This window comes from Megascapheus bottae, chromosome 33 (assembly GCF_031878675.1).
Source record: "Megascapheus bottae isolate mThoBot1 chromosome 33, mThoBot2.hap1, whole genome shotgun sequence".
Taxonomy (NCBI): domain Eukaryota; kingdom Metazoa; phylum Chordata; class Mammalia; order Rodentia; family Geomyidae; genus Megascapheus; species Megascapheus bottae.
In genome coordinates, this window is record NC_143541.1 from 7,805,660 (window position 1) to 7,821,740 (window position 16,081).

The following is a 16,081-nucleotide window of genomic DNA, read 5'->3' on the forward strand; positions in this document are numbered from 1 at the left end:
CAGCCCGGCGCCATCTCGAGCGCGTCGGCGAGGCGCGCTCCGCCGGCCGCCATGCTGGGAAGGTCGAGGGCGGCCGGCGCCATCGCGGGCGGGCTGGGCCTCCGTCGTGGGCTGGGCCTCCGTCGTGGGCGGGGCTTCGTAGGCGGGGCTTCGTGGGCGGGGCCTCCGTCGTGGGCGGGGCTTCGTGGGCGGGGCTTCGTGGGCCGGGCCGGGCCGGACCGGGCCCTCGGCGGCGCCGCGCCCCGGGAGGAGGCCGGAGTTCTGCCCAGGACCACGGGTCCCGCCGACCCGATCCCGGGCGGCGCCGTCCCACCGGCAGCGGTAAAGAGCTGCACGAGAAGTCACTGGTCACGGACCTGCGTTCCGTCTCCAGTGCCGCTGCCTCTGACGATGGAGTACTCTGCAGGAATGAGGGAAGAAGAAAGATTAGGTGGAACCTAAGAAAATTAGCTTCCGCGCAAGACACAGGAGGAAGCGGAAGGACACGGAGCACGGCTCCTCCTCGGTGACGAGCAGTGGGCAAGAATCTGTTTTTGGCATTATCCCCTTCAATCCCTGCAGCAACCTCAGGGTTGCTGGCCTTGCTACTCCCATAGATGCAGAGTGGGCAAGTAATTTATCCAAGGTCACACAGCTTGCGGTGGCACGAGGACTTGAACCAAAGCAGCCCAGAGGCAGACCGCATAGTCTCACGTTATATGAGCTTTGCCTTCATTCACACATGCATGTAACTCTGCAGGAGAAAGGGGAACTTTAAGCAGGCGGAGGAGGGATTGAGGCAGGCAGGTGGCCTCACAGGACACGGGCATGCTGGATGTGGGGCAAAGACTCTATAGCAGCCTCAGCTGAGCTTTTAAGCTCTAGAGCTGGGAAACAGAAGCACTGGGAACTCTACAGTATCGACTGGAACCAAAATGTGGCTCTTATCCACAACGGCAAGGCTCAACAAAAACGGAGCACAGAGCTTGCTCACTGTGTCCCCATCTTACTGCACAAACACAGACAGCTGGAAGAGGGTCCAGACCCATCCAGACCATAAGATGTTGACCTCATAGGAAGGGATGTGAAGGCCATTTCTCCAAATTCCTGACGCCACACCGAGGTTCTCAAGAGTAGAGACAGAGGTCCAGGCTTGAAGGTGACTCAGCTGAGACCAAGACATCAGGACAACCAAAAAACCAAAAACAACCACTGCTGCAAGAAGTCCACTTCTTTCAGCCCCCGTTCTTGCCCTGTCTTCTACAGCCACCCTAAGAATGATGTCACAAACTGGCCTCTAGGGCGCTTACACCTGTAATCCTAGCTGACGAGGCCGAGATCTGAAGACGGTGATTTGAGAAAGTCAAGCAGACAGGAAAGTCTGTGGACTGTTGTCTCTACTAAACTATCAAAAAAAGGCATTAGTAGAGCTGTGGCTCAGGTGGTAGAATACTACCCTCGAGGAAAAGCAGCTCAGGAACAGTGCCTAGGCCCTGGCACACTCCTATGCACGCACACACACAGAATGTTATCACAAGACAGTAACAGAGGGCCGGGAGCATAGTCTAGTGGCAGAGTGCTTGCCTAGCATGCACGAAGACCAAGGTTTGACTCCTTGGTACCATATACTCAGAAAAAGCTAAAGTGGGGCTGTGGCTCACATGGCAGAGCACTAGCCTTGAGCAAAAGTGCCCAAGGACAGTGCCCAGGCCCTGAGTTCAAGTCCCAGGACTGGCAGACAGAAAGAAACAAACAAACAAACAGAGATGGCCCCAGTGATTCATGCCTGTAATGTAATCTTAGCTACTTAGGAAGCTGAGATCTGAGAATCAAGATTCAAATGCAGCCCAGGCAGAAAAGTAGGAGACTATTATCTCCAATGACCCACCCAAAAGAAGTATAACTGTGGCTCAAGTGGCAGAACACTAGCTCTGAATGAAAAAGCTCAGGGACAGTTCCCAGACCTGGGTTCAAGGCCCAGTGTAGTCACAAAAGGGAGAGAGGGAAGAGAGAAGAGGGAAAGAGAAACATTGTCTCAAAGTTCTATTAGGCTAGAAGCCCAAAATCAGGGTGTTACAGACCATGTGATTGGCAGTCCTTGGCTTCCCGTCCTGTCTTTATGGGATTCCTCCCCAAGTCAATCTTCCTAGCCAGTGCTACACAAGACTGGGCCCTCTTGACTCATTTTAAGCACATTGGTAATGGTCCTGTTTCAAAAGAAGGGCACAGTCTAAGAGCTTAGGACTTGGACACATGTTTCTTTTTTTTTCTTTTGGTGGGGGGCGCTCAATGACACAAGTGAACCAAGACCAGGTCTCTATGCCAGTCTTAGAAAGGATTACTTGAGGGCCGGGAGTTTGGCCTAGTGGTAGAGTGCTTGCCTAGCATGCACGAATACCTGGGTTTGATTTCTTGGTACCACATACTTAGAAAAAGCCAGAAGTGGTGCTGAGGCTCAAGTGGTAGAGTTCTAGCCTTGAGAAAAATCCAAGGACAGGCCCTGAGCTTAAGCCCAAGACTGGCAAAAAAAAAAGGATTACTTGAGTTCTGGGAAGTGGGGAAGGACCTGACACTTCCCATTACAGAGACCAGGGGTTAAAAAGTGGCTGAGAAGAAGAGTTTGTTGTAGTTAAGAAATTAAAGCATGGGCCAGGAGTTTGGCCTAGTGGTAGAGTGCTTGCCTAGCATGCATGAAGACCAAGTTCGATTCCTCAGTACCACATACATAGGAAAAAAGCCGGAAATGGTGCTGTGGATCTGTGGCACAAGTGCTAGAGTTCTAGCCTTGAGAAAGCCCAAAGGCATTGTCCAGGCCCTGAGTTCTAGGCCCAGGACTGGCAAGAAAAAAAAAGAAATTAAGAAATTAAAGCAATGCAGAGACAAGTGGAAGGTCTTCCTCACCCATGTATCTGATGATGAACAGCCAGACTGCCTTGTCTTAGCTATTATGACTAGTGCAGCAAGAAACAAGAGGGAGGAGGTTACAGCAATAAATGTCCACATCAACAAATGTAATAAACAGCTTAACATCCTCAAGGAACTAGAAAAAAGAAAAGAATGGGTGGAGGGATAAAGCCCAAATTGGTAGACAGAAAGAAATGAAGGTCAGAGTGCTGGATTTACTTTTCAGGACAGCTTAACCTGTCTCCATTTTAAAGGTGTGAACTGAGGCTAGGAGGGCAGGGGAGGGGCTACTCTACTTTCCCTCCCAGGAAGAGGGCTCCTCCTACTCACCTCTTGTCACCTCCCATGCATCCTCCTGTTTATCCCCATTCCATGCATCCAAGGAGTTAATCAAGCACCTCTGCGCGCCATAGCTATGGAAAATGAGGCCTACTGGAGAGAAAGATGCCATGAGTCACTGTCCTTTGTGCCACCAGCTCAGAGCTGGGCCTGAGCTGATATTACAAATGCCTTGAGGCCCACTTTAATTTCCTGCCTGTCTAGATGGATACAGATAGACAGCTGGGGGTGCCTGCCGGCCGAGGGACTGTGCTTCTCCACTAGGGAGCCGGGAGGAGCTGACTCCAGAGAGACAAGGAAGACTATATACACAGATCTACCTATGCCTGGGGTGCCAGCAGGGAGCAGGAAGCTGTGAGACAGAAACATTGCTAGTGCCCTTAATATGCCCTTAAGCTTGGCCTAGTGGTACAGTGCTTGCCTAGCATGCACGAAGACCCGGGTTGTTCCCCCCACCCCCTCAGTACTACATACATAGAAAAAAGCCAGAAGTGGCTCAAATAGTAGTGTACTAGCCTTGAGAAAACCCAAGCACAGTTCTCAGGCACTGGGTTTAAGACCCAGGAAAAGACTGGCAAGAAAAAAAGAACATCTTTCTCCTGTTCCATGGTGGAGCAATCATCTTGGACAGACAGCGCACACTAAAGCGCTCTAGGGCACACAGCAGCTCACCGCCTTCCTGCATGTGGGGGAGACACTGTGGTGAATACACTGACTATGTAAGAATGTGGGAATGAGTGAGGCTTTAGGAAACAGCTGCTATCACAGCCCTAGGCATGGGCCCATACCTCCTTCAGGCATGATAGTCTGTGCTGCTGGTGCGGAGATGTGAGAGGCTGTGTTAGGGGTTGTGTGTGCGTGCGTGGTGGGTGGGTGAGCGCTCACGTGGGCACACCTCCCAGTCTGAACCAGGAAGCCTCTCCTGGAGCTGAGGGGTGTGTCGGCCTACCATTGCCTGGGCCAAGACACTTCACCCTGATGCCTCTCCAGCGGATGCAGCTTCCTGCTGGAGATCTTCTGGGGATTAAAAGAAAGGCAAAAATCAAACCCCAACTCTTACAGGGTCTGGTGAAACTCACTAGTGTCAAGAGTATTTTATCCACAAGAATTGGCATTTAAGGGCTAGGAGTTTGGCCTAGTGGTAGAGTGCTTGCTAGCATGCACAAATACCTGGTTTCAATTCCTCAGTACCACATATATAGAGAAAAAAAGACAGAAGTGGTGCTGTGGCTTCAGTGGTAGAGTGCTAGCCTTGAAGAAAGCCCAAGGACAGTGCTCATGCCCTGAGTTCAAGCCCCAGGACTGGCACAAAAAAAATAACTGGTATTTAAAGTGAGACTTCATTTGTACTTTGATATGAAACATGCCTCATTCATAGATGGAGAAAGCATTGCTGGACTGAAAGGGTAAGGCCCCAGGAATGTGAGGAAGGCACAACAGCCATTTGCTGGCTCTGAACAGGTCCTGAAAGTTCCCATGTTCCTGTCCACATCCTCATTCACCAGAGCCACCCCTGGGGCAGGAAGGCTGCAGGACCCATTAAGATGCTGGGCACATCTCCTCGGGGACAAGCCCAGGCTCTTGAGCTCCGCGCAGCCCACCCCAGTCTTGGGTGTGGGATCCCAGACATCTTAATTACTCACTCACTGATGAATAAATATTTGGGGGCATTCACTGTGCTTATAGAGCAATGTTCTGAAGCTGCTCCCTGGGTCCTGCCTCATGTGGGGACTCACGGGGCTCCTTTAGATAGCACGAAGCCAATTCTAGACCGGGTACTTCCCTGAGGGTCAAGAGGAATCACTGAACAGTCAATACATCATTACTTTCTTTTAATACTGGTACTGGGACATGGATTCAGGCCTTAAACTCTCACTCAGGTTTCTTACTCATGGCCAGTGCTCTACCACTTGAGCCAAGCATCCAAATAGGCATTTCTCTGGTTAATTAGAAACTAAGTTTCTCTTCCTTTTCTTTACAGACTGGCTTTGAACGTCCGTCCTCTATGAAATAACTAGGATTACAAGTGTGAACCTTTAGCATCTAGCAAATATTCAGCACTACTTAAAAAGCACCTGTGGGCTGGGAGTTTGGCCTAGCAGTACTTACCTAGCATGCATGAAGTCCTGGGTTCAATTCCTTGGATACCACATATACAGAAAAGGCCAGAATTGGTGCTGTGGCTCAAATGTTAGAGCACTAGCCTTGAGAAAGCCGAAGGCCCTGAGTTCAAGCCCCATGACTTGCAAATATATATATATATAAAATTATATATTTAATATACAATATATTGTATATGACATATATTATATATACATTAATTATATAATATATACATATGTAACACACTACATATATTATATATAAAATTATATATACTATATATGTATATAATTGTTCATGAATTTCATGATGACTCACATTTACCACTTCAGTTCTGCATACTCACAGTGGGAACTTACCATATCTACAGCTTGTTTTTAGTATGTTCTCTCTCTTTAAGGTACTTGGAGTAGGGTCCATCCTGCAGTTGCTAATGTCTGAATTTGATGTGCTACTGGATTAGTCAATTTCCTGTTATGACAAAATCAATCCATACATTGGTTAGTGATAATCAACATGAAGGAAGAAAGGTTTGTTTTGCTCGTTTTCAGGGGCTGCATGGTCCTGGGCTCTGTTGCTTTGTTGAGGCAGCACATCATGGTAGAAGGAAACACATTCAGGCCCCAGGAAGCAAAGAGTAAGGAAGGTTGGCATTCCATTTTCCCCTTCAAGGATATGTTCCCAATGACTTAACTTTCTCCCACTTTCTAAAGGTTTTACTACACCTCAACCATGCACAGCTGATGACCAAGCCTTCTACTCAGGGCCTTTGGGGGACATTCAAGACCCAAGTCATAGCAGCTAGGTCACAGGAGAGGCAGTGCTGAGTACACAGAGGAAACCCAGCAGTAAAGCAGAAGGTGTTGTGGAGGGTAGTTGCATTCCTTGACAGAATCTGTTTTCTGTCTCCTGGTAAATATGAGCAAAGATTTGAAGGAAATGAGGGCCAGAGACACGAGGCTGAGAGAATAGCATTTTGCCTAAAAGAGCAAGGTTCAAAATGTAGCAAGGGGAGAGTGAGCAGTTAGTAAAGACTAGGTATCTGGAGGGATAAAAGCAGATGGCTTAGCTTTAAGATTCAATGTTGAAGGACTTTATCACTAAGTGAAACTCAGCAGCAATATTGCTTTCCTGACACACATCCTTCAGATTACAAAACTGAATTCCACGGGAGATTTTTAAATGTCCCAAAGAGACTCAGGAGAGTGCTGCAGTCCAGGCTAAGCGCCAACTCTCCTCTGAAGGCAGGGCTCCCCTAGGAGGGTGGGAGGGATGACAGTACAGGAAAGACAAGAGGGGGCGATTCAAAGAGCCAGCTTGGGGATGGGGCTTGTAGTCCAGGCTGGAATCTCCTGTGACTCTGGTGGAGAGTCCCCTAATGTGCTCAAGCCCCTCAAAATCACAGAGCTCTCCAGCTTAGAGACGATGACTCCATGTTTATCTCCCCACTGACAACGGGTATTTGTGTTACAATTAGTGGCTGGCTTTTGCTGCAGTGACGCCCTTAAACCAACTTAGAGAGCTGTCTTGGAGATTTATTAGAAGTATCAGGAGCTCCATTTTGGATGCCTGGAACATGGGGTGCCTAAGCAAATCCTTCCCAGCATGCCAAGGGGAAAGTCAAGGAGGAACCCAAGACTATCTACATGTGGGGCCTCGCCCTGCTCCCTTCTCCCCCTCTTCTGCTCTGAGGTATTTTAAACACCACAGACCCCAGCAGGGAGAGGCCTGTGGCCAAGGAGACCATCGATAGATCCTTCCAAAATGTTAAACCGTTGCAAGAGATCCCCAGTATCTATGGACTCTCAGTGCCCACCACCCCCTGCAACATGAGCGATATCTTTCCAGGCATGTGGGCACGTGTGTAAGATAATTAATGCTGTCACTGTAGCAGACTTGCACTCACGGATACTCCTGCACCCGTCCCTGCCAAACATCAAGGAGGAGCCAATCTGAGGAAGACCCTGAAAGTTCCTGAGGAAGGACTGCAGACATGGAAGAGGAAACAAGAATATCTTATCAAGAAACTCAGTGCATGTTAGGGTCTGGTGGTACACACCTATAATCCTAGCTAATCAGGAGGCTGAGATCTGAGGATCAAGGCTCAAAACCAGCATGGGCAAAAATAGTCTGTGACTCTTTTCTCTAATTAACCAACAAAAAGCCAGAAGTGGAGGTGTGTTTCCGATGGCAGAGCAGATCTGAGTGGATCTGAGTGAAAAACTCCTAAGAGACAGCAGTCCAGGCCCTGAGATGGGCACAGGATACTCTCTCCATTTCATAGCTAAGGAAATTGAGGCTCAGAGCAGTGGGTTGAACAGGGTCACCCAGCAATGAAAGGCAAGGAGAGCCAGCAGCTGGGATTCCTGGCTCCTTGGGCAGAACTTCAAGGAGCTGGGCTTCTAATGAGCTAGAACCAGCTTATAAGGTCTATTTTTCCAGCCTGGGGTAGCTCTGCAGGTGTTCACTGCAGTACTGTTTTTCTCCTCCTTGTGTGTCTGAGATATTTTATCCTAATTCTGTTTGAAGCAGTGAAAACTAATTAACCTGTGTGGTTACCCAAACCACAGGTGGCTGGGTTTCAACTCTCCAGTATATTCTTTATGAGCTTCTTTGTACAAACTAAAAGAAAACAAGAAGGGGAAGGAAAGGCTAAGGAGAAACAACCCAAGTACCCTGTGGCCCTGCTAGCCATACTTACCACATGGGCTCCCTTGGGCTTTACAGACAGCCTGTCATCACAGGCTGATTCAGTGTTTTGTCCTCCTTTCCACAGAAAGTGGTTCTCAGCAGCCTCTGCCCTGTGTGAGGCCCCTTTCCCTTTTCAGGCCACAGAGGCCTGTCCATCTGGCAGTGCCCAAGGCCTTTTTCTTGCTGCTGGACTTGATGGGAAATTACCACCCTGTGGTACAGCTCCCGCCAATGGCTGACAACAGCAGGGGTAGCAATACACCAGCTTCCTCAGCCTCAAGTAGGCCAGCTCTGAGCTCCACTCCTCCCCAGCTTCCAGGAGTCTCTGTGGCACTCTGCTCCAGTTGCCCACAGTGTGAGCAGGGCTGGAGCACTTCTCACTGTCTGCTTACCTTCCTGACTCCTCTCTTTGCCATACCTTCCCGTTCCTCCCACAGCATGCTTCTCTTGCACCCTACCTCAGAGTTCACCTCGGAAGAAGCCCACACTAAGACAAGAACTGTTACCTACAAAGCCACAGCTAATTCTGTGTTTGTTATATGGTCAATCATGGGGCTTGAACTCAGGGTCTGAGTGCTGCCCCTGAGCTCTTTCCCTCAAGGCTAGCACTCTACCTCTTTGAGCCAGTGTCCATTGTTTTTCTGGTGGTGGCTGGCTTTGAACCTTGATTCTCAGATCTCGGCCATCTGATAGCTAGGATTATATGTGTGAGCCACCAGCAATTCTGTGTGTGTGTGTGTGTGTGTGTGTGTGTGTGTGTGTGTGTGTGTGTGTGTGTGTGTGTGTGTGTGTGATTTTTGGTACTGGAGATTGAACTCTGGGACTTGGCTTCTTTTTATTTTCCTTAAGGCTGGTGCTTTACCACTTGAGTCACACCTCTACTTATGGCTTTTTGCTAGTTAACTGGAGGTAAGAGTCTCAGATTTATCTGTCTAGACTGGCTTTGAACCACAAGCCTCAGAGCTCAGCCGCCTGAGTAGCCAGGATTACACGTGTGATCTACGAGTGCCGAGCAGTCCCAGGTGAGTCTAGATCCTCCCAGCACTCCTAGATTGAGAACCCTTCAGTGAACCACCAGAAAACCCCAAATCCTAGCTATTCGAGAGGCTGAGACCTGAGGATCAGGGTTCAAAGACAGCCCGGGCACAAGAGGACCTGAGACTCTTTATCTCCAATTAACCTCTAGAAAATGGGAAGTGGGGCTTGGCTCAAGGGTAGAAAGGTAGCCTTGAGCTGGAGAGCTCAGGGACAGTGTCCAGGCCGAGCTCAAGCCCCATGACCCACAAAAAGGAAGAAAGGAAGAAAGAAAGGAAGAAAGAAAGGAAGGAAGGAAGGAAGGAAGGAAGGAAGGAAGGAAAAAGAAAGGAAAAGAAAAGAAAAGATCCCAGAATACCAACCTCCCTGTAAACAGGGCAGTGGGAAGCTCACAGCTTCAGGGGCAGCCTGCCTGGGACTGACCCTCAGCCATCCCACCTGCAGCATGCTGACTGAGCCTCAATTCTTTTCCTAGTCAAGTGGGAGCCCTCTTTTCCTGGCGCTGTGCGCACTCCATGAGGCACATGGATTCGTCCTGCACTGACACAGACACCAAGCAAAACCTCCGTGTATGATTCCAAAATGTCATGAAGCATTGCTTAATATACATATCACAGAAACCTTTGTCAACCTCTGTTCTGACTGACTGGCTCTGTGACCTACATATGAGACCCACAGAGCCAGTCAATGCCTAGAAAGTACAATGTAATGACCTCTTCTGAAACTCCTCTCTCCCGAGCTGGAATAATGTTCCAGAATGCTAAATTAGAGGGACGCCTGTTTCTCACCTAGCTGGACAAGACGAGGGAACCATCCACAAGTCAAAGAACACCTTGGACTGCACCAGCACCCTGATCTCCCTCCAGAATCTGCCCTCCTCACTCTTTTCCCTCAGATTCCAGGGGTCGTCATGTGATTCAGGTAGGGACCGTCAGAGAGGCCGAAACCCTGGCCACCCTAGTTGGCTCCAGAGGGCACAGTGGAGCAGAAAGGTGGAGTTCCTGCCTCCCTGTACAGGCCATCAAGGGGCTGGGCTCCTAAAGAACTAGAATCAGTTTACATCGCCTAGTTCTCTAGGTTGGAGTGGCTCTGTGGGCATCCTCTGCAGTACTGCTTCTCTCCTTTGTGTGTCTGAGATATTTTATCCTGTGTTAGAAGCAATGGAAACCAATTAACCTGTGTGGTTACCCAAACCACAGGAAGCTGGGTTTCAACCCCTCAGTATGTTCTTTATGAGCCTCTTCATACAAACTGAAAATTGGTTCCATGCTCAGTGTCTGACCCAGGCTGAACCAAGACCCACTTCTGAGACTTTTACGGGGTCACTGGGAAAGTGAAGGCTCTGCTAAATTTAAAGCAGAAAGGGTAAGGTGTGGACCACAGGAGGGTTTATGGGGTTCCTGAGAAGCAGCGCACATACAGAGCTGGAAGAAGCCTATAGCCGTTCAGTTTAATCTTGAATCTGAACTGTATCCCAAGTTAGTTCTGCCACCTGGACTTTCTTCTATTAAGTAAACCAACAAATGCCTTTCCTTTATTTCTATTCTAAACTAATTGCTACCAAGAACCCCTCTCTCCTGTAAGGGGTGAATAAACACAGAGATGGCACAGAGAAGAGGTTGGCCTCTTATGAAGAAGGGAAAATCTCTAGTCTAGGCTCTGAGGGATGAAGAGAAGTTTGTTCTCTGATGGACATGACAGGGAACCATAGTTGAGGAAAAACAAGTAAGACAAGTAAGAAGACAGATGTGGTACCTGGGTGTCCCTTAGCCTAAATAAAGGCTGTCAGGAGAGTCAGACCCCAGACAGGTGAATGCCAGCTGCAAGGCTGACTTAGAGGTTCCAAAATTTAATTTCAGAGGCCAGAATTAGGTCACATGTGTATCTCTGATGAATCATTTAGGTGACTAAGGAGTAGAATGCTCTAACTGGCCAAGTCATGTGCCATGAGGACCTCACACCCATGTCCATCTATAGACTGAACCAACATGGTCTGAGAGCCTCACATCCGTGTCCGTCTATAGACTGAACCAACATGGTCTGAGGGCCTCACATCCGTGTCTGTCTATAGACTGAATCAACATGGTCTGAGGGCCTCACATCCGTGTCCGTCTATAGACTGAACCAACATGGTCTGAGGGCCTCACATCCGTGTCCGTCTATAGACTGAACCAACATGGTCTGAGGGCCTCACATCCGTGTCCGTCTATAGACTGAATCAACATGGTCTGAGGGAGGCAGAAGTGGATCCTTAAAAGAACATCAAGACAATGTTTGTGAAGTAATGCACCTTCTATCTGGTGAATATAATGTAACCCTTCTATTAATTACAATAAAAATATATGGAAAAAAGAACATCAAGAGCTGGCATTGGTGGGCCATGCCTGTAGTCCAGCTACTCTGGAAGCTAAGATCCAAGACTCATGATTTGAAGCCAGTCTAGGCAAGAAAATCCATGTTCAAGGTTAGCAGTCTACCACTTGAGCCACAGCTACACTGCTATCATTTTGGTGATTAGTTGGAAATTAAGAATCTCACAGACTCTCCTATCCAGGCTAGTTTCAAACTGCAATCCTCAGACCTAAGCTTCCTGAGGAGCTAGGATTATAGGCATGAGCCATTTGTGCCCATCTTTCATGATACTCTTGCCTTCAAAGAACCAGCAAAAACCTAGAAGTGGAGCAATGGGTCAACAGGCAGAGCATCAACCTTGAGAAAAAAAATGCCTGTAATCTTAGCTACTCGGGAGGCAGAGATTTGAGGTTCAAAGCCAGAAAACCTGAAGTAGCCCTGTGGTTCAAGTGGTAGAGCACTAGCTGAAGAGCTTAAGGATTGTGCCCAGGCCCAGAGTTCAAGCCTTGCGACCAACCAAAAAAAAAAAAAAAAAAGGCTACGCTCTGAGTTCAGACCCCAGTACCGCAACAAAAGCAAACCCAAATAACACACTGCAGCAACAACAAAAAGCTTTTGAGAAAATGATACAACAAACAACGCCAACAGCAGCTCTTGTCACCATTTTTCTAAGTGCCTTGTAAACTTTGCCGACTTTAAAATTTCCTATCTCCCTATAGACTGAAACGACAAGGGGCACAGCATCTGTGTGCACAGAGATAATGATGTCCACCATGCCTGACACACAGTCGTTGTTCACAACCATTTTAGTTAATGAATGAGCTTGCTCCAGCTGCTTTAACCACAACTTTGTTCACAGCCTTTTCCGGAGGTGATCCTGGAATAAATACTAGCAATCAGGATTCCCATTTTGAATCCGACTAGGCTGTTGACACAACCAGAACCTCTGCCCAGCGGTGCCCAGGGAAGATCTGTGCTGCGGAAATGCTGTTCTGCAGAGTAGAGACGCCTGCCGCCTAGCCAACAGCTGCTAGAAACGGTGGTGGGAGGACAGCCCTAAGATGGGCGGCAGGAAGGGGAGGTGGAATCCAGAGCACTCTAGGCTGGGCACGTCCCGTGGGATGAGCTCAGGCCTGAGGCTGGCGCAGCACACAGGGTCTCCCAGCTCACACCTAACGGTCAGCAAAAGGTAAGCACATCTAGTCTGAAAATCCAAAATCTACATGCTCCAAAATCAACACAATGGGCAATTCCATACCATAAAATTTTGTTTCATGCACAAAATCACCATAAATATTGTAGAATATTACCTCCAGATTATATGTATAAGGTAAATATGACACAACAATGAATTTCACATTGAGTTAGTTTTAAACATGAGATAGCCCCGAGATATCTTCATTGTGTACATGTTAGCATTCCAATTTAAAAAAAAAATCAAAATCTGAAACCCTTCTGGTGTCAAGTCTTCTGCAGAAATGATACTCAACCTGTACATGAAATCTAATCTTCCACATAAGCTCAGGTTCAAACCCAGGCTCTGCCACCGACATGCAATGTAACTTCCAGCATGTCTCTGGGAGCCTGCTCTCCAGTGTGTAAGGGCCCGGTTATCGTATCTGAAGAGAGAATCCTGAGTGTGTCCTACACACTTGCCTGCCCCCAGCAGGTGTCCATACAGCTAAGGTGCATATTCTCAGTGCCTCCCTCACTAGAACTACAAAGAGAATAGGGGATAGCACCAGGATGTTCTTGGGTTCACTCCAGCCGTCTGTCCACAGGACCCACATCTGTCACCAGGACACAGCACAGCAAATAGCTCTGGTCCAGGGGACAAGATTGGCCCTGGGACTTTCAGTATGAACTTAAAGACTCCTATCCCTCTTGTAATGACAGCACTGGGTATGAAGCTCCAGGGTGTCTGGAAGGGACATGCTTGGTCAGGAGAGTTATCACATACAGGAAAGCTCAAAGCTGTGGTATTCCCATATGGCAGCTCTAAGTCATTCACAAGTACCTGAGTTCAGATACAGTTCATTAACCAGTGGTCATTTCTTTTCCTCTTCCTTCCTCTTTTCCTCTCTAGTCCCCCTTTTCTTTTTAAAATTCTGGTATTATATTTCAGACAAGATCTCATTAATTTTTCCAGGCTGGCCTCAAACCTATGGTCCACCTGCCTCTGCCTCCCAGGCACTGAGATTAATGCCTGGCTAGGGTAATTTCAAATATAAGTATGGTCGCCTATTAACCCAGGCAATACTCTGCATTTGTCTAGTTTTTTTAGGGTTAGCAAATCTGATAAATTACACCAAGGTCAAATTTGTTCTTAAGAGAAGAGGGGTTTTGCTAAGCCTTTATCCATAAATATTTACTGATACTCTTTGCTCCTCCTCCCCCAGTCCTTACCATACATGTCCCCATGGCATTCCCTGCTTCAGAGGAAGAACTGGAAGCCCTTATGTCAGAACACAGGCTTCTGTTCTGGTCAGTAGATTTGGCCAGAATGGAGAAAAGCCAAATGACCTGTCCCACAGAACACGGAACGGGCTTCTAGACTGAGGAAGAGGGGGTGACCATGATGAAAGACAAGGCTAGTGAGGCCTGAGGGTCCCTGGCTCATGAGCTGTGTGGGCCCTTGGGCATTTCTCAGCTCAGTGACTCACCCTGGTGCCCAGTTTGCCTCCCTACCTCTGAGGTGACCAGAGCACCTGGAGTCCACAGGGTTCTGGGAGCCAGGACAGCCACTGGGATCCATTTGGGATGGTTCTGAGCAGAGCCTCATCCGAGGTCTCCCCTTCACATGAAGCAGCAGAAACCACCAGCCCCACCCTGAAGATCCCAGAAGATAAGGGCCAGGGGTGCCTGCCCTTTTGTCCCAGGGAGGAAACAGAACGATAGCAAGCTGGAATCGAACTGCTGGCTTCTGGAAGCAGAATGGTCAGTGACAGAAGCCAACCGATTTGTCAAAAGGTATCTCAGGTACACAAAGCAATGCTCACTTAGTCATTCTGACCCTTAAAAAATTAGTAACTTCTGAAGATCTCTCAAAGAATATGCATAAATGTGATGCAACATGATTCTATTTCAGAAACTTTTCTATGTCCTTGTACTGTATACAGGGGCAAGCAAAACAATCCCCACAGTGGAGCTTACATTTAGTAAGAAAGACAGACACAGATCTAGGATCTTTCTTTGCAAGAAAGATGAAGCAGATTACAGCTTAGATAGCTCCTTTACCCTTACAGCCCTGCCCTCTGAGCAGTAAGAGAGCTTATGCCAAGAGCCTAGAAAAGGCCTGTTACCTAGGTGGTGTTCACAAACCTGGGCACTGAGAGCTTTACTCACATCCACTCACTTGACCCTGACACACCGACATCACAGAGGTGTTATTACACTGCTCCCATTTCACAGATGAGAAAACTGAGGACATGGAGGTCTGGAGGTGGATTTGAGGCCAGACAGCTGCTTAGCCCATTGTTTCTTCTCCTTTGGCTTCTATACATCTGTTATGACTTAGTATGTTATAGTTCTAATGGCTGCAATAGTTTCCTCTAGTCCTCAGGTTCTTCCTGCCATTTCAGTCACTAGCCTCATTACACAAATGCCTGACTTCCAATGGGGTTATGCGGAGACACACCCAGAATAAGTCAAGAACGTCACAAGTTGAAAATATACTAGATACACCTGCCACAGCCCAGCAGCAGTCATGGCAGAGACTGTGATTTCCCTTGGTGATCACGGGGCTGAGGCTGTAGAACACAGGATCTTCTTGCATATTGGGCCTTGGGAAGTAGCAAAATCAAACCTTTCAGGTACAGTTTCCGCTGACTGTGTATCATTTTCACATCCCCAGCAAGCCAAAAAGTAGTAATTCACACGATCCTATCCTAGGCTGGGAGCCATCTGCATCTTATTCTCTGGCTGTCACTGGGATCTTCAAACTCCCACTCGTGTGTGAAGTAAGGACTCAGTCCCCAGCTGTTGTGAGGTGGTAGCCTTTAAGAGGTACGGCTTAGTGAGAGGTCCTCAGGTAATGGGGACTGTGGGGACTGTGGGGTCCTGCTCCTCCCTGTGTGTCTCCCCTCCTGCTTTTCTCCACTAGGAGTTCCCATCATGACATTCTGCCACAGGCCCGCTGCACTGGAGCTGACCAATGACAGGCAGATCAAGACTCCAAAGCTGTGAGCCCAAGGCATGGTGCATGTTACAGTAACAGAAAGTTGACTTACACACTCCCCAAATGTTGGTCTTCTGTTGGTACCTCTCCTTGTACTCTTCCAGATTACGGTTTCTCCTAATTTATGCCTCCCACTCCTACTACAATTCTTCCTATTCAGGGTGCTATGATTTTATTACCATGCTTTTTGAGACAAGGTCTCATTCCATATCCTAGGCTGACCCGGAACTTCTACGTCAGGCTCTGGATGCTGAGATTATAGGCATGAGCCACCACAACTGGATGATTACTGGGGTTTTTTGGTTTGTTTTTTGTTTTTGCCAGTCCTGGGCTTGAACTCAGGGCCTGAGCTTTGTCCTTGGACTTTCTCAAGGTTAGAGCTCTACCACTTGAGCCTCAGCACCACTTCTGGCTTTTTTCTATGTATGTGGTACTGAGGAATCGAACCTGGGTCTTTGTGCATGCTAGGCAAGCACTCTACCACTAGGCCAAACTCTCCAT

General features: G+C 48.2%; 1 long non-coding RNA gene across 1 annotated transcript; it reads right to left on the reverse strand.

The window, feature by feature from the left end:
• Positions 1-221: 221 nt before the first annotated feature.
• On the reverse strand, positions 222-4,240 carry LOC150042905 (uncharacterized). Its single transcript, XR_016533546.1, has 3 exons — positions 4,172-4,240; positions 3,214-3,315; positions 222-400 (listed from the first exon to the last, which is right to left on the reverse strand). It is a non-coding gene; the product is annotated as an uncharacterized LOC150042905 (long non-coding RNA).
• Between the last annotated feature and the right edge of the window lie 11,841 nt (positions 4,241-16,081).